This window comes from Sorex fumeus, unplaced genomic scaffold, assembly GCF_029834395.1.
Source record: "Sorex fumeus unplaced genomic scaffold, SorFum_2.1 ptg000122l, whole genome shotgun sequence".
Classification (NCBI taxonomy): Eukaryota; Metazoa; Chordata; class Mammalia; order Eulipotyphla; family Soricidae; genus Sorex; species Sorex fumeus.
In genome coordinates this window covers 48,738,219-48,757,339 of record NW_026606179.1, presented here as the reverse complement: position 1 = coordinate 48,757,339, position 19,121 = coordinate 48,738,219, and positions in this window count along the sequence as shown.

Sequence of the window (19,121 nt, the reverse complement as noted above, 5' to 3'; positions counted from 1 at the left end):
CCCATGAGGCCCCGCATGTCTCATCACTAGGGCCCAAACCTGACTGTCCAATGGCCTCTGGAGGATAGCGGCCATCGAGCCACCTAGGGGGAGCAGGCGGAGGGACAGCACCCTTTCCCCCTGGAATGGCCCGGTGACAGTAACCTACTGTGGGGTCTGGATGCATTTCTACCAAAAGCCACTGGATTCCAAGATTTGTTTCTGAGTTTCTGGGATCATGGCCATTAAGCAGCTTGATCAGGAGCCTAAGAGGTCATTTGTGGATGGCGACTCGGAGTTTCGATGCGACTGGGAGGAAAGGGCTGGCTTTACCCCCATCCCATGAGGCCCCTTGTGGCTGGTCATCTCAGACCCAAACCTGACTGTCCAATGGCCTCTGGCAGATGGTGGCCACAAGCCGCCAAAGGGGAGCAGGTGGAGGGACAGCACCCTTTCCCCCCAGCAACAGTAACTTACTGCGGGGTCCTGACGCATTTCTGCCAAAGCCGCTGGATTTCAAGATTTGTTTTTGAGTCTCTGGGATCATTAAGCAGCTTGATCAAGAGCCAGAGAGGTCGTTCGTGGGCTGCAACTTGGGGTCTTGCTGGGTCCGGGAGGAAAGGGCCGGATCCTCCCCCATCCCGTGAGGCCCCATGTTTCTCATCACTGTGGGTCCATATCTGACTGTCCAGTGGCTTCTTGAGGATGGCGGCCACCGGGCTGCCAGGGAGAACAGGCCAAGGCACGAAACCTATTCCCACCTGGGGTGGTCCAGTGCTGGTAACCTACTGCAGGGACTGGACACATTTCTGCCAAAAACCGTTCGGTTTCAAGATTTGTTTCTGATTCTCTGGGATCATGGCTATTAAGCAGTTCAATCAGGAACCAGAGAGGCCATGCCTCCAATTTTATAGTTGAGCCCGAGGTGGTTTGTGGGTGTGTCTCCCATATACCTAACTTTTGGACATTTACTTTCTTGGTAAACTTTGCCCCAAGTTTTTGGGGTCTGGCCAAAGGCACAGCAGCAATTTTGAGGTATCTGTAATTCTGAAGGCACTATCAGACTGCTGTTGCACTCACTTCACAGGTACAGATTGACCTGTTGGCAGCACCATACACCCCCTATTATTCTTTTATCACTCTTCTTTTTAATTTTTTTATTTATAAAATAGTTCACAATATTTGATTACATTTAACATTCAAACACCAATCCCACCACCATTATACCTTCCGACCACCATATTTCAGGTATTCGCATCCCGAACTCCAATCCCTGCCCCAAAGCAGAACCGAAATAATGTATTTCCCTCTAAATTTGATTGCCTTCTACTTTGATCCCATCAAATGTGGTGCAGTACTCTTGGACTATGGATAGGGTGTGTCCTATGAAGTTTCGTGTGGCCGCAAATGTGGCTACGTGGTCCAGGAAAAGGTCCACTCATGGGTGAGGCTCAGCCCGAGCATGTGGAGAGTGGCTGTCAGCAGGGTGGTAGTTGGGTTCTGGAGGTTTTCCACTGCCAGGACTGGGTTCCTTGGATCAGGGAGAAGTCTCACCTGCTCCCTTCTGGGGCTCCCTGAGTGAAACAGCCTGGCATGGGGTCCAGTGGCATGTTTATGGCGAACGCCATGTTGCTCTCTTCTGGGAGAGAACATGTGATCTGGATGGTGGCCGATGACAAGATTATCTGGCGCCAGCCTGGGGTGGCTTATAGGTTTGACTGCTGAGTAGCCGGGGGAGGGGGGGTGGTTACGGACAGAGGATCTCCATTCCCAGTCCCATTGAACTCAGAGTTCTCAGTCACAAAGTCCCACATACCTAGGTTTTGTGGTGGTTCACTCGTGAGTAAGGCTCGGTCTGAGCACATATCACTCCTCTTGAGCTCATCCCATGCTTCTCTGGTGTGACGTTTGTTTCTTTCCAGAGTATCTTCCACCTTCTGCGGTTCCCAGAGGTTTCCCAATAGCCCTTCATCGTTTGTTCAGCTGCTGTTATTCAAAGCTCCCATTAAGGTGTTTTTTGGTTTGTTTGTTTTGTTTTTTAAATATCACCTAAATGCTTTCTATTTCTAATGTTTCTGATTTCAGTTATTTTAATGTTTGGACTTTTATCATTTCTTGGGCTGTGCTGATTACCTGTGCCATTGTTTCTTTGAGCTTACTGAACATCCTCATCACTGTTTCACTAAAGACTTTGCGTGTGGATTTACTGAGCCGGTTGGTGTTGTTTGTATCTCCAGAGATTCTGTTTTTGCTCATTGAATTTGGTGGACCTCTGTGTGTTCTTCCCGTTGGGTTTCTAGTGTTTTTGCTGTGCTGGGGGTGAGTTTTTGTAGTTAGATACCCCCCTCCGTCCCTGGGATATGCTAAGGGATGCTAAGGCATGAGGTTGCATTCTTTCTTCTCTGCCTGTACTTACCGAATGCCAGGAAACATTAACTGTGAGCAGCATGTAGTTTGTTGAGTAGATTTGTTGCTTCAGGAGCTTAGTAATGCCCCTCAATATGGGGAAGGTCAGATGTGGAGGCTGTTGGGATCTACACAGAAAGGGAGGGGCTCTGCCTCCCATTCCAGAATAGGGCCTGTGATGTCAGCTGCACACAAGCCTTCCTTGGAGAGAAGCAAGCAGGAGGTCAGGAAGGATCTGTGTTGTGTGTCCTTAGTATGGTGCAGGAAGGCTGGTTTTTGAGGTGTTGCATACTCCAGGAGCTATAGCTTTGAAACAATTTGGTGTCTTGGCAGTTTGATGAGGTCCAGTGTGGAGCTGGGCTGTTTCTATGTTGGAGGGTGTCAGGGGTGGCTGCAGGCTGCTGTATCTTGGAACAGAAAGGGGAATCTGTCTGCCCCATTCTGAGCAGACCCCAGAGTTCTCAGCCTGATCAGTCTATTCAGAAGATTTGGTGATACCATATTCTTTTGGAGATTTGATGTTCTGCCATTTCTCTGCCAGCAGATGGTGGAGGTGAGTGGTAGCTGATGGGTTTTTGATGGCAGAGGCAGTGTGAAGGGATTTGGCCTGCCCCCAGTCTGAGAATACCAAAGAGTTTTCAGTCTGTAGACTGGTCCCACCTGGAAATGAGACAAAAATCTTAACCTCTTGCAGCTTCTCCTTCCTCATCTCTCCCACTGGTGCAGCTTTGTTTGTTTGTTCACTTTTCTTTTCTTCCAGGTTTATGGGCTACACCTTGGCTTAAGTGCATAGGGCTTACTCCTGGCTCTGAGTTCAGGGATCACTCCTGCCATGACCATCAGGGACAGAATTGGGTCCGCCATGTGCGAGGCAAGCATTCTATTGCTGTACTATCTCTCTGTACAGTCTTCATTTCTTTTCTTTCTTTCTTTTTTATGTAGGAGTACTGCTATTTATTCAGCCACTGATTAGGCTGATTGAATTTTGTATGAACTGCACCTTACGTTTTTCCCATTTTTTATAATTTTGTTTATTGAATCACCGTGAGAGCAGAGCAGTCTTCATTTCTTAAATAAACCAGTGCTTGCTTCTGTCACAGTGCATGCAGCCCCCGTGCCTAAGATGATCTCTATCCACCTTGTTACCCACTTGAGTCTACTTGATCCACACTTGTCATCGTGCTGGGTCACTTTCCTCACAGGCTGTTTCCTTCAGCTCTCTAGTTAGGGAAGAGACCCTGATTGGCTCCTGTTGCTTCTAACCACAGCAGTGCTTGGGTTTCAATTATACAATGATTGAATACCCATCCCTCCACCAGTGGCCATTACCCACCTCCGATGCTCCCAGCATCCCTCCCACTCCCCCATACCACCCCACCCCTGTGGCAGGGCATTCCCTTTCGTTCTCTCTCTCCTTCTGGGAGCGGCCACTACTGCAGCCACGCGACGACATCACATGTTAGTCTTAACCAGCAATAGAAAACAAATTGTATACTGTTGCCTTTTCAGCAGATCTAAGTGTTGGGGTAAAATCCCAAATAATAATGGTGGGTCTGGTGTCAAAGTATTGAATGTGATCAAAGTAGAGAAAGGGTAATGTGGAACTCATCTGCCCCACAGGTACAGGGAGGGTGTGGGATGCGGATATACTGGGGTTTTTGGTGGTGGAGAATGGGCACTAGTGAAGGTACGGGTGTTTCATTGTATGACCAAGACTTAAACCCGAAACCTTTGTAACTGCTCTCATGGTGATTCAATAAATAAAATTATAAAAAAGGAAAAAAAAGTAAGGTGGAGCTCATGCTCAATTCAATCAGCTAATCAGTGGCTGAATAAATAGCAGTAATCCTACATAAAATTTTTTTTAATAAAAATTTTTATAAATTTGTTCACAATAGGGACTGGAGTGATAGCACAGCGGGTAGGGCATTTGCCTTGCACGTGGCCGACCTGGGTTTGATTCCCAGCATCCCATATGGTCCCCTGAGCACTGCTAGGAGTAATTTCTGAGTGCAGAGCCAGGAGTAACTCCTGTGCATCACCGAGTGTGACCCAAAAAGCCAAAAAAAAAAAAAGTTGTTCACAATAGCGGATTACATTCAATATTTCAACACCAGTCCCACCACCATCACATCTTCCCACGACTATTATTTTGAATTTCCCACCATCACTCAAAAATGCCAAACAGGAAGATGCTAGATAATTTATTTTGTACTACCCATTATGAATAACATAGGATGTTAGACAGCTGCGAAACCAATCACAATCTAGAAATCTAAAATTTTAGATAATTACAGTCTGGAGAAATCTCTGCAGCAAGCTGCTCTGTTCTGAGATTCTTTTTTGTGTCTCGAGATCATGGCCCTTAATGAGTTTAAATAGTCACCAGAGGCGTGACATCCAGGGTCCCATAGGAATGGGGAGATGGGAAGGACTGGCCCATCCCCTATCCCATGAGGCCTGGAGTTTGTCATCACTAATCCCTACTACCTGGTCTTTTCATTGGAAGATGGCAGCCACCAGTATGCCTAGGAGCAAGTGGAGGGACGACGCCTGCTCCCGTCTGAGGCACCCTGGTGAAATCGGCCTGGTGCAAAGTCCAGAGGCATCTCTGTAACAAGCTGCTCAATTCTGATATCCTTTTGTGTGTCCTATTTTTAAAAATTTGATGTGAGTTTTGCTGTTTGTTTTTGGAGCCTCATGTAATGGTGCTCAGGGCTTACTCCTGGGCTATGTACTCTCAGGTATCATTCCTGTAGAGCTCAGGTGATTATGTGGGGTGTTGAGGACCAAACCAGGGTCAGCTGTGTACGAGGCAAAGGCCATACTTGCTGTGCTACCTCTCTGGCCCTTCTACTGTGTGTAAGGAAGCTGCTTTGTGTTATTTCCTACTTTGTTCTTGCTGCATCTTTATCTTTCTTTGGCCTTTATCATTATGATTATATGTTGGAGTATTTTTATTCAGGTAGGGCGTTTGCCTTGCACGTAGCCCACACGGCCGACCTGAGTTTGATTCCTCTGCCCCTCTCGGAGAGCCCAACAAGCTACCGATAGTATCTTGCATGCATGGCAAAGCCAGGCAAGCAACCCGTGATGTATTCGATATGCCAGACACAGTAATAAGAAGTCTTGCAATGGAGATGTTACTGGCCTGCCCGAGCAAATCGATAAATGGGAGGACAGTGCTACAGAGAGTGCTACTGCTGATTTTATTTTTCTCATTTATGACTTCTTGCTTTCTTGCAGCTGAACTGCTGTTACTCTGAGCTTAAGAAAATCCTTAACAGTTTCTCTCTAAAATTCTTATCTGAGAGCTGGAGAGATATCGGAGAGCTGGAGAGATAGCAGGTAGGGCACTAGCCTTGTATGCAGCTGACCAGAGTCCAGTCCTAAACATTCCATATGATTTCCAGCATTTCCAGAAGTAAATGTTGATGGCAGAGTCAGGAGTAACCCCTGATCATCACTGGATGTGGTTCCAAAACAAACAAATGGAAAATAAGTAAAATAAAATCATTACCTGAGAGTGATCTAGCTGGTTAGTACTGTGGAGTTTTCTGAGCTGCTGTCTTCACTCACTCCACATCGTGGTGTTGTATGATGCTCCCCCACTGTCTCTCTAGTGAAGTATGGGGTTGAGTCTTCCTAATTTACCACTTGTACCCCTGCCACATAGGGCTGGAGCAATAGCACAGCGGTAGGGTGTTTGCCTTGCGCGCAGCCAGCCCAGAGGTTCGATTCCTCCACCCCTCTCGGAGAGCCCGGCAAGCTACTGAGAGTATCTCGCCCTCACGGCAGAGCCTGGCAAGCTACACATGATGTATTCAATATGCCAAACACAGAAACAACAAGTCTCAAAAAAATGGAGACGTTACTGGGCCCGCTCGAGCAAATCGATGAACAATGGGAGGATAGTGATAGTGCTACCTCTGCCACATACAGCTCTCTGGAGGAACCAGCTGGGTGTTGCTGTCTTCTTTCCCTGTTGAAGTTCTACCAACCACGTTTGTCGTTACTGATTAGTGTTTTGATTTATGGGCGAGGATTCCAGGTAGGCTTGCAGTGTCATTGGCCCTGTCACTACTCAGTGTAGTTTGGGGTCTTATGTTTTTAACTCCCAGCCACAAGTCAACTTTGTTCTATTTTGTGGAATAGGTGATCGGGGTTCGGGTCAAGCTATTGTTTGCACAGTGTGCTTGAGTACAGATAAGCCACTCCAGTGAGAGTTCAGTGTAAGACCTGAAGTTTGCCTCTGGGCTGATGAAGGGGTAAAGTAGCTAATGGGGTCATAACTACTGTGGGTTGGACAAGATGTCCATCCCCAGCAGGTGTCAGATCTTTGTGCTGGGCTCTGCTCTCTCCAGTACTGGTGCTGAGGGTGGGGAATGTGCCCAAGCAAAGTTCCTCACTGGGCTCTGCTATTCTGAGGTGTGGGTGGGCCCAGGGATGGAACTTGGGCCTCCTATGTGCACAGCATGTGCTGTGCCCATTGAGCCATCTCTCTAGGCCCTCAGTAGCTGCTTGTCTTTAGTGTTTCCTCCATTCTAGGACTTCACAGAAACTTGATCTGATATGCTCCCGTGTCTGGTTTCTCATTAGGTGTGATGTGACATTTCTTCAAATGTTTATCTTTTATCATGTGGAATTACTAATATTTTATTTTTGCAAATATAGAACAACTCATCCCTTTGAACATGTGTCCTCTTTTGAGCTTTTGGTGAGGTTGGGATTGGGCCACAGTGGTGGAGCGCCGGGGCTATTCCTGTCTCTGTGCTCAGGAGTGAGTCCTGGCTATGCTCAGGGGGCACCATATGTAGTGCTGGGCATTGACCCAGGGCTAGCTGCATGCAGTGCTGTCTCTCAGGCTCTCTTTCTAGCTCTTTGACTCTCCATTCTGCTCCACCACTCCTGAGTCAAGGTCTCAGGGAGCAGCTGCGGGTCATAATGAGGCTAGTGAGTTTTGAGTTTTTCTCTGTACTGTCACCCACTCTTGCTTCCACTTGCCTTAGGACTTCTTTAGACTGTCTGGTCAGTATGGTGGTGCCAGAGGTCACACAAGGGCTAGACACTGGGGCTAAAGCCGAGGGCAGACATGCCAGTTACAGCCTGGCAATGTCACTCTCATTTCTTCCCTGCTGCCATCTTCTTGCGTGGAGGACAGATATTGGCCTCTGTTCTTTCCCCTCCTTTTGGGAGTTGGGGATCTTTCCTGAGTGGAAGTGGACTGTGGTGCTTCATCTCATTGTTCCCACAAAACTGAGGACAAAGGTCCAGACATTACTATGACAACAATTATCCAGTTGGTTTGGGGCTGCCAGTTACCCCGAACACACACACAATTATACACACATACCATCTCGCTTGGCAGTTACACTAACACATACAGCTTTACTTCCAGATTTTTTCTCTTTTTTAAAAATTGAATCATCACGATAAACAGATACAAAGTTGTTCATGATCAAGTGTAGATTCAACAATATTCCAACACCCATTCCCTCACTAGTGCATATTTCCTACCACCAATGTACAGTTTCCCTCTTTCCTGCCTTTACCCACAAATTGCCTCTATGGGAGACACATTTCTGCTCTCTCTCTCCCTGTCTCTGTCTGTCTGTTTGTATCTCTTTCCTTTTCGGCAATATGGTTTGCAATACTGTTACTGAAAGGTATGCATATCACTTTACTCCTATCTTTCCCAGCTTGGGCTCCCAGTTATCCAAAACACACCTTTCTACCCTCACTTCCTTCCTTCACATTTGACAATTACCACTGAGCACAAACATATGCATACTATACCACACACACACCATCATATACACCATACACACAAACACACATGTCACCCCCCCACATCACACACATCACACTATCATACACTGTCTTGCCAATGCTAAGTCCTAATTCCAGCAAGAACTGTGGCTGGTGGCTCACCTGAGCCCAGCTTCCAGGGAACAGTCCCCAGTTCCTCTAGTGTCCCTCCTGCTCTTCCCTCATCCAGCCTCACTCTAGTTCTTGGAAGTCCTGAGCTCTGAGGAGAGATCAGCTGCTGCCAGGTGAGTGTATGAAGGCCACAACAGTGCTTCTTCCAAAGGGACAGCTTTGATGCTTCCCCCAAAACTTGGGACGTGCAAGTACTGTGGATAGCCAGGCCCTGCTCTATCCGCAGCACCACAGACTCTCCCAGCACCACTCAGTGTGAATCTGATGGCCCCTGAGCACCACCAGTGGGTTGATACCTCCCCTACCACGAACTGTCAGGTATGGTTCCTACAATATTAGTCACACACACACACACACACACACACACACACACACACACACACACACACACACAAGAAACCCAAACTAGGGATATAACCCGGCAGTGAATCTTCCTCTCTTGCTTGAGGAAGACCTAGGATCCATCCCAGTCACCCACACAAAACAACCTATGGGACAACTATATCTACTTTCTTCTGGCTCCTTCGGCAAGTCAGTGTTAACAGCTGGTATCATCCAATTTTTGATCCCCCAAACTCTGTGCCTTGCAGCCCATGTTTACCTTACCAGGCCACACTGCAGCTTTCCCCCACACACCAAAGCTTTCAGAAGGGTTTGCTGAATGAATGACAAAAAAATGTCTCCATCAATTTTAGGCTTTGAAATCCATTTACAGAGTTGTTTTCTCCACGTGGTGACTAAAGGTAATTATTAAAATTGAAAAGAAAGCCATGCTAGAAAAAAGACCAGGGGGACAGTACAAATATGTTGTTGTAAAAATTACTGCGATTTCTGAGCAGAGTCTCATTTTTATGCCTTTATACTTTTTGTACTTTTCAAATTCTGCTTTTTTGGAATAACCAGGAAGTTGAATTTCATTCTCTTTCTGGTGAGGTATCTAAATTGAAGAAGCATTTCGATGGCCGTGAAAAGTATAGCCACGCCAATAAGTGCCTGAAAACACATAGATCCCGGTATTATTTTTTTCTCTTCACCCCCAAATTACCACTATCTCATTTTTGCTGTCACCTTTGACAATGCCCCCCCCCCACTGCTCCAATATTCTACCAAATCCAGGATCTAAATCTGGAAGATGCCTCTCCCAGAACTGTGTGTTTGTGTGTGCATGTATGTGTGTCTACATGCGTGTCATCCAGGGATCAAACCCTGGACATCAATTGTGAGGCCTGTGCTCTCCAATGTCACCCCAGATATCCCTTGATATCAAATTTATTTAAATAGATTCTTCCAGGATGCTTTTTACACACTTTACTTTCAAACTTTGCTTGATGTCAAGATTTTGGCAAAGAGAAGCTCTTTCCTATGTAGCACTAAACAGTCCACCCAAGAAACTCACCAGAGATATTATGTAAGAGGTTGGGTAAGGGATTCCTTTTTCCAAAGTTAATACTAATTCATTCAACAGGAAAACAATGGAGAATACGCTATTGACAATATCCTGCAAAAGAAAGAGAAAGAGGAGACAGAATTTGGTTATTGCTGTTGGTTTGGGTTTGGACTTTTAGGTCAACGTGGAGGTGCGCAGTGCTACTCCTATGGACTCTTCACTTAGGGGTCTCTTCTAGCAGTGCGCAGGGAAACTTATGGTGCCAGGGATCACCATGGCCTCCTGCATACAAACCATGTGCTCCAGCCTCTTGAAGCAATTCTCTACCCAACCTCCCCCCTGCCAGAGTCTTAATGGAAGCCCCTGTCTATCCTGATGTAGCACAAGTTGCTCCAAAGTTTTTAAATATTGGCCTGATTTTAAAACTGTTCTTTGTAGTACCACTTGTATCTGGGGAACATAAAGTAACAAAATAGGACACTAACACCCAAGAATGGCCGAGATTAGTACCAGGAATTTTACTCCATGGCTTGGAGGCCAGCCACACATGCTAGGGGAAAAGGGAGCTCAGATAGAGAAGGGAGCACCAAATAAAGGGTGTTGGGAGGATCCTCCCAGGATGGGAGAAGCATGCTGAAAGTAGACTGTAGACCAAACATGATTGTCACCCCTTGCCTCTTTTGCAAACCACAACACCCAATAGGAGAGAACAAAAGGGAATGCCCTACCACAGAGGCAGGGTGGGATGGGGGTGATAGCGGGTGGGAGGGATACTGGGATCCGTGGTGGTCAGAAATGGGCACTGGTGGAGGGATGGGTATTTGATCATTTTATAATTGAAATCCAAGCACAAAATATTTGTAAGTCTACAACTGTACCTCATGGTGTCTCACTAATAAAAATTTTAAAAAAACTGTTCTGTGGACAAGGAGATGGCTCGAAGGTTTAGAACATATACCTTGTGTGGGAGCCTAAGGATTGACCTAGGGTACCACCTTGTCCATATGTGCAACAGAGGCACTGGCTGTTTTATGCCATAATGGGCTCTCTTGGCTACCAGCTCTGGGAGTATCATTTGCTGGCGACTCTGTGGAAGTGCTGTTCAGTATAAGCCACTCCCTTTGGTGCTCATGGAGGGAGAGCCAGGGGCACACCCCCAGTCATGCTCAGCCCTTCAGCGCAGGCCTGATGGTGCAGTGCTTGAGCCTGGCAGCTCTCAGGGGACTCAGGGGCCACAGGATCACACCTAGTGGAGTTTGGGGATCACAAGTGCTGGAGATTGAACCCAACTCCTCCCACTTCTGATAAGTATGTGGCTCTAGCAGCTGAGTACCCAGTCTCAGTGGTTGTTTTTCCTTCCACTCCTCATTTACATATGTGCCCAATTAGACAATGCAATGCCGTCCTCCTTGAGTCCCATCCAGAGATGTTCTCTCTCAGCGCCTGCTCTTCTCTCAACATCTGGGGTAGGTGATGTTGCTGTCAGGAGGCTCTGTTAGATGCTGCCCCCCACATGGGCAGTTTGTAGCTACTTCTTCACTTCTGCTCTTCCTTGTCATTTCATCCTAGCTCTCATCCCCCATCCCACCCCCAAAATCTCTCCTTGCAAGACTGCACTATGTCCTCCATCATAAGCTTCCCCTATCATCTATCTTGGCTTCAGTCTTGCCCTGGTCCTTGATTTGTTTCCCTTTCTTCACTGACAATATCCAACTGTTCCCAGAGTCACACAGCATGAGGATCTTCATCACAGTACTCAATAGCTGTGAAATAAAAAATGCTTCTAGAGTTCTGCCATGAGATAAAAGCTTAGTGTAGGTTTGTGTAGATACCTCTTATTTATTTGGTTTTGAGGCTCATCTGACAGTGCTCAGGGACTACTCCTGCTTGATCCTCAAGAGTCCCAGTAGTGCTTAGAGGACCAGATGATGCTGGGAACCGACTCCAGGATTTCACACATGCAAGGCAAGGGTTGTCCCACAGAGCCACATCCCTGGCTCTAGATGCCTGTGTTGTGTGTGTGTGTGTGTGTGTGTGTGTGTGTGTGTGTCGTGGTAGTGGAGAAGGAGTATGTTGGGTCATACTTGGTGGTACCGAGGGCTTACTCCAGGGTCTGTGCTCAATGATTATTACTTGCAGAGCCCCAGGGGCCAAATGTGTTGCTGGCATTTGAACCCAGGTTGGCTGATTACAAGGTAAGTACTTTATCTGCTATAGTCTGACTCTAGGCCTAGATACCTATTATTAAGATAAGGACACCCCTTTACCTGCTAAGCTTTTCTCAGAATTATCATTGAATATTGCCGAGTAGTTTCTGTGACTTTTGAAATGGTAAAATGATTTTTCCCTTTAAAGAATGATGGTGCAAGGGATGTGGCTGAGTGGTAGACCAGATGCCTTGCATGTGTGAGGAACTGGATTACATCATGGGCGCTGCAAAAATATGTCAAGCAAATCATTACAAATAGCATTTTGTATACAGTCCCCAAATAGACTTAATTGAAAGGATTTATAAATAGCAGACATATTAGAATATTTTAACAATCTTCTCTGAGAATCTGCACATGTTAGAATATATTGTATTCCCAAAGTCTCCTAATTTTGTTATTTCTGGGTGGCCATATCTCGTGGTTCTCAGAGGCAAGTTTCAGTCTGTGCTCATGGATCACTCCTATCAGCGTTCAGGGGACCATGTTCTAAGCATCAAATCTGCATGCAAAACGGGCACTCATCCCAGTGAGCTATCTAACCAGACCCTTAATTTTTTAAAAGTGCTGATTTGAAATTGTTATCTAATAAGTCTATATCTGTGCATCCTCAGAGACAGTGTCTCATCATTTTTTTTTCCATTCTAGGGACCATATTTTCTTTACAGTATTCTTTGCTGAAACCTGCGCATTTTGCATATTGTAGTGTCATTACTCTGGAAACCAGATTCTAGCTTCTTCCCAGAGTTGGTTCATCATTGGAAGTTATAGGAACTTGTGTGTTCATTGGCTTTTTAAAATCTATTTTGTATAGAGACTATTCTTTCTCTTATTTGGTACCTGACATCTGTTTTATTAATTTTACAGTCAGGTAGAGTTTAACATAAATTTCTATAATGTCTTGGGAAGAGGAAGAAAAGTACTTTTTTATCAGTCTTTGCAGGCCCTGTTGATGCTGAGGCTACTCCTGCACCATCCAAGCTATTTGTAACTCTTAGCTTTCATCTGTTGATGGGGCAGTGCCTAAAGCCCCCAGAAATTAAAGCTGAGATCCTCCAGACTGTGAAGCATAGACAAGGTCCTTTGTCCCTCCCCCCAATTCCCCACAGACACACACCTTCTTTCACTGCCTTCAACTCTGGCTGCTTCTTTTGGTCAGCTCAGTCCTTAGTTTAAGAACCAGCAGTTAATTTCTCATGGAGTTTAAGACAAATGGATCTGGCCCATGTGTTCTTTGGATTTTCCTTCTTGGTGGCTCTCTCTCTACCTCAAGCTCCATGGCTGCGAATTTGTCCTGACTTTCCCCAGAGTTTTATTTCACTCTCTTTCCTTTCTCCCCATCCTGTCCTGTTGAGAGCGCCAGCTCTCTGGATCTTAATATCTTTATACAAGGAGGAAAGACAGAGAATAGCTAGGGACTCAGAGGATAGATAAAGCTGGATTTGATTCCATTTTCAGTCACTAGATGAGTTACCTGGAGGCAAATATTTGTCTATTGAACAGAAGCAGTGAGCAGGGGACCCTGTTGGCAGTTGAGTGCATTAAGAGAACTGGGCATCCTCGGGGCTTTGGGGAAGTGGGAGATAGTTGGGCCTGTTCTGTGGTTACATCAGTTATGGGCACATATTCATTCCTGTGAATCTCTTGAGAAATGTTGGTGCATTTCATTGAATCCTCGGCAAGATTCTGGAGAGATCATTCCCAGTCCATCCCAGCACCACCAGCAGTGATCTCTGAGCTTAGAGGCTGCATATGCCCTGAGCACTACGCATGTGGCACAAAGCACCATCATCACCTCAAAAAAAAAAAAAAAGACACCTGGAGAGATGATACTGTCCTTGTGTTTCTGAAGAGGAAACTGGTTGGAAATGGTTGGGTAACTTGACCAGCAAGTCCAATGCCAAAGGATAACTTGTTTTGGCTGAGCACCTTTGAAGGGAGCTAAGGCTGTTTTCAAAGCAATTAAGTAGAAATCCCATTTTACTGATTTATGTGAAGGTTTTTGTTTGAATTGTGAAGTGATCTCCCCCAGTCAGCGGAGGCAGACTCAGGGGCTGAAGGAAAAGCTGGTTGCTACCCCATCCTGACTCCAAGTGCTCAACCTCCTTCTTTTGATCCCCATGTAGAGAGGGGACCCCATCCCCCAGCTGGGCATATCCAGAAACATTGTGGTTATCTCTCTAGGGTGTTAAGCACTAGACACAAATATGGGAGTCTAGGATCAGTCTCTTCCAGGTGTCCAAAGAAGAGTGAATTACCCCGGAGGCAGACACTCCCACCATATCTGACTTACAGAAACAGGCCACAGAATGCAGGTCCAGACTCTGTTGATGGCCAAGGTGTTGATGAAGAAGAAGAAGGCGAGGAATGCTATTTCCATCAGTATGCCACTTTTGATGACTGGGTGATTGCAGACTTCGATGTACTTGAAATAGGCAACGATCAGGCAGCCCTGCTGGGGTACATCCTTCTGGGCCAAGGCCAAGTGCTCTTCCCACTCCTGAGCCCCTTTTGGAACCTCTAGAGACTCCCCCACCTCTCCTGCTGGGAACCTCCTCGCCTCCCTTGCTCCACCCCAGACCATTCCCACTCACTATACTCAGGATCTTGAGCGGGGCACATCCCACGCTCCAGTAATCTCTGAGATTTTCTCTGCATTCACTGCAGTAGCCGGGACGCGCTTCATCTTCGGGTTGTTTTTCGGGTTGTTGTTCAGGTTGTTTTTCAGGTTGTTTTTCGGGTTGTTTTTCGGGTTGTTTTTCGGGTTGTTTTGGGGATTTCCCCGCTTCAGGCTTTGCTTTCTTCGCCTCAGGCTTTGGTGCCCGCTTTTGTTTACTCTCTTCAGGCTTTGGTGCCATCTAGGCCCCCTGAATCTGACGTTCTAAGGGGCGGCCCCGTCTCTTCCGCAGCCTCGACGGGCCTGGCCATCCACAGAGCTGGTGTCCACTGACCTGCTTCCAGGTCACCTGTGCCAACGGTTGGGACCAGCGAATGACGATGCCAGCCTGCTTGTGTTCCAGGGCCTTGCGCGAGCTGCAGTCCAAGCGGTCCCTGCCGAGGGCCAGGCCCGCGCCCCGCCCCCTGAACGGAGCCCCGCCCCTCCCGGTGCCCCGCCCCTACCGCTTGCCTTGGCCGCACCCGACTCCCAGATCCACCGTGTGTCCTCTCACTACAGAGCTGGCCCTACAGAAACGTTCGTTGCCGCGCCCTTTCCCTTCACCCCTACAACTAGAGGAGTCAGAGGCGTTCTGACAGGGCAGACGAGAATTTATCATCGCACGCAGGTCTCAGGGACTGTCAGAGGTGGGTCTGGGTGCTTGGGGCTCTTTCTTCCATCCCTGACCAGAGGAGGCCCGTGAGGGGAGTCAGTGTGGCGGTTTCCAGGTGAGGCAGCGAGGGGGTCCTAAGGGGGAGGCCACTGAGGGATCATGGGCACCACAGTGGACATTCTCGAGACGCTGGAAACTGGGGAGACGAAGAGATTCTTGGGTTTGTCTTTGAAGCTGACAGGGATGACTTCTGATGCCCAGGCACTGGGAAAGGTCAAGGGAGGGCAGGGTCCTGAGGCAGTGCAAAGGACTTGGGCTGTCTGGAAAGGCAGGAAGGAAGCCCCAGGCTAGAGGAGAATGCCAAGTTCTGGACCGGTGCCTCCAAGGAAGCTGGCATGGCTCAGAGTTTAGGAAGTGGTGCCAAAGCACGGACGAGGCCCGGGCTGTGCTGGATTTGGAACTCGATCAAGAAGGGGAGGCCTGATGCTAGGCTCTCAGAACTTGCTCCCCAGCAGTCAGTGGTGAGCAGAGTGAAGAGTGAACTGACCCCAGGCTGGAGCCCTGAGAGGTGGGGACGGGGTGGGTTCTCTGTCCAGGGCAGAATGATGGAGCCCAGGCACAGTGCCCACGAAGCTGGGAGCTGGCTTGGCTGAATGAGCATGTGCCTGAGAATCCCGCGGTCCATGGCTTCTGCCTGCCTCCCTGTTTCTGGGGGTTGAGTCTTCCTAATTTACCTCTTGCATCCCTGTCAGGGAGCTCTCTGGGGGAACCAGCTGGGTGTTTCTGTCTTCTTTCCCTGTTGAATCTCTACCAATTACTTATATCATCATTGATTTTTTGAATTATGGGCAAGAATTCCAGGAAGACTTGCAGTGTCATTGACCCTGTCTATACTCTGTTGTAGTTTGGGGTTTTATGTTTTTAACTCCCAGTCATAAGCCACCTTTGTTCTGTTTTGTGGAATAAGCGATCGAGGTTCGGGTCAAGCTATTGTTTGCACAGTGTGCTTGGGTAGAGACAAGCCACTCCAGTGAGAGTGTAGTGCAAGAGCTGAAGTTTGCCCCTGGGGTGATGAAGAGGTAAAGTAGCTAATGGGGTTATCGCTACTGTGGGTTGGACAAGATGTCCATCCCCAGCAGGTGTCAGATCTTTGTGCTGGGCTCTGCTCTCCCCAGGACTGGCGCTGAAGGTAGGGAATGTGCCCAGCAAAGCTCCTCACCGGGCTTTGCTATTCTGAGCTGTGGGTGGGCCCAGGGATGGAACCTGGGCCTCCTATGTGCACAGCATGTGCTGTGCCCATTGAGCCATCTCTCTAGGCCCTGAGTAGCTGCTTGTCTTTAGTGTTTCCTCCATTCTAGGACTTCACAGAAACTCGATCTGACATGCTCCCGGGTCTGGTTTCTCATTAGGTGTGATGTGACATTTCTTCAAATGTTTATCTTTTATTATGTGGAATTACTAATATTTTATTTTTGCAAATATAGAACAACTCATCCCTTTGAACATGTGTCCTCTTTTGAACTTTTGGTGAGGTTGGGATTGGGCCACAGTGGTGGTGCGCCGGGGCTATTCCTGTCTCTGTGCTCAGGAGTGAGTCCTGGCTATGCTCAGGGGGCACCATATGTAGTGCTGGGCATTGACCCAGGGCTAGCTGCATGCAGCACTGTCTCTCAGGCTCTCTTTCTAGCTCTCCCATTCTGCCCCACCACTCCTGAGTCAAGGTCTCAGGGAGCATCTGCGGGTCATAATGAGGCTAGTGAGTTTTGAGTTTTTCTCTGCACTGTTACCCACTCTTGCTTTCTCTTGCCTTAGGACTTCTTTAGACTGTCTGGTCAGTGTGGTGGTGCCAGAGGTCACACAAGGGCTAGACACTGGGGCTAGGGCCAAGGGCAGACATGCCAGTTCCAGCTTGGCTATGTCACCCTCATTTCTTCCTTGCTGCCATCTTCTTGACAGTAGGACAGGCATTGTCCTTTGTCCATTCTCCCCCTTTTGGAAGTCAGGCTCTTTCCTGAGTGGAAGTGGACTGTGGTGCTTCATCTCATTGTTCCCACAAAACTGAGGACAAAGTCCAGACATTACCATGAGAACCAATATCCTGTTGGCTTGGGTCTGCCAGTCACCCTGAATACACACACAAACATAAACACATGCACACATGCGCTCACACTTTCTTGCTTGGCAGTTAACACTAACACATACAGCTTTTCTTCCAGAATTTTCCCCCCTTGTTCAAATATTGAATTACCATGATACATAGATAAAAGTTGTTCCTAATTGAGTCCTAGTCATATAATGTTCCAACACCCATTCCTTCACCAGTGCACATTTCCTACTACGTGTGTCCCCAGTTTCCCTCCCCAGCTTATTCTTAACCCCCACCCTGCCCCACAAATTGCCTCTATGGTAGACACTTCTCTTTCTCTGTCTCCGTCTCATACATATCACTTTACCTTCTTTGTCTTCCAGCTTGGCGCTCCAATTTATAACTAAGCACAACTTTCTACCCTCAATTCCTTCCTTCACATTTGACAGTTACCACTAAAACACGCACATGCACACAATACCACACACACCATTGTATACACCATAAACACACATGTGCCATCACACATATCACATCAATATACATACACACAGCACCACAAATGCAAAGTCCCAATTCCAGCAAGAACTGTGGCTGGTGGCTCACCCGAGCCCAGCTTCCAGGGATCAGTCCCCAGTTCCTCCAGTGTCCCTCCTGCTCTTCCCTCATCCAGCCTCACTCTAGTTCTTGGAAGTCCTGAGCTCTGAGAGAGATCAGCTGCTGCCAGGTGAGTGTAAGAAGACCACAACTGTACTTCTTCCAAAGGGACAGCTTTGATGCTTCCCAAAAATTTGGGACATATAAGTACTGTGGAGGGCCAGGCCCTGCTCTATCCCCAGCACCACAGACTCTCCCAGCACCACTCAGTGTGAATCTGGTGACCCCTGAGCACCACCAGTGGGTTGATACCTCCCCCACCACAAACTGTCAGGTATGGTTCCTACAATATTAGTCACACACACACACACTCACACACACACACACACACACACACACACACACACACAAGAAACCCAAACCAGGGATATAACCCAGCGGTGAAGCACCTGTCTTGCTTGGGGAAGACCTGGAATTCATCCCATCCCCCCGCACAAAACAACCTATAGGACAACTATATCTGGTTTCCTCTGACTCCTTTGGCAAGTCAGTATTAATAGCTGGTACCACCCAATTTTTGATGCCCCCAAATCTGTGCCTTGCAGCCCATGTTTACCTTACCAGGCCACACTGCAGCCTTGCCCCACACACCAAAGCTTTCAGAAGGGTTTGCTGAATGAATGACAAAAAAATGTCTCCATCAATTTTAGGCATGGAAATCCATTTACAGAGTTGTTTTCCCCAGGTGGTGATTAAAGGTAACTATTAAAATTGAAAAGAAATTCATGGTAGAAAGAAGACCAAGGGGACAGTACAAATATGTTGTTGTAAAAATTACTGCAATTTCTGAGAAGAATCTCCTTTTGATTACTTCTTGGCTCCTATGTTTTTCTTGGAGGTATCAGAAAATTTTTCGCTACATCTCTTCTGATTTGGACTATTTGAATACATAGAGAGACGAGATAAAAAATACCGCTCAGTAAATAAAGATCTGAAATACACAAGGATCCCTATGTTATTTTTTTTCGTTCTTCTCAAACTTGTCAATATATATTGGATATCACTTAGACCCTTCAAACAACTAGACCTAAAGACATTAGGTCTGGATATGTGCCTCATGCTGAATAGTGTCTGTGTGTTTGTGTGTGTGTGTGTGTGTGTGTGTGTGCGTGCATGCCTGTGTATGTACCTGCACCTATGTGTGTGCTGGTTACCGATCAAAACCATAAGTTCTATTGTTTCCTGAGGAG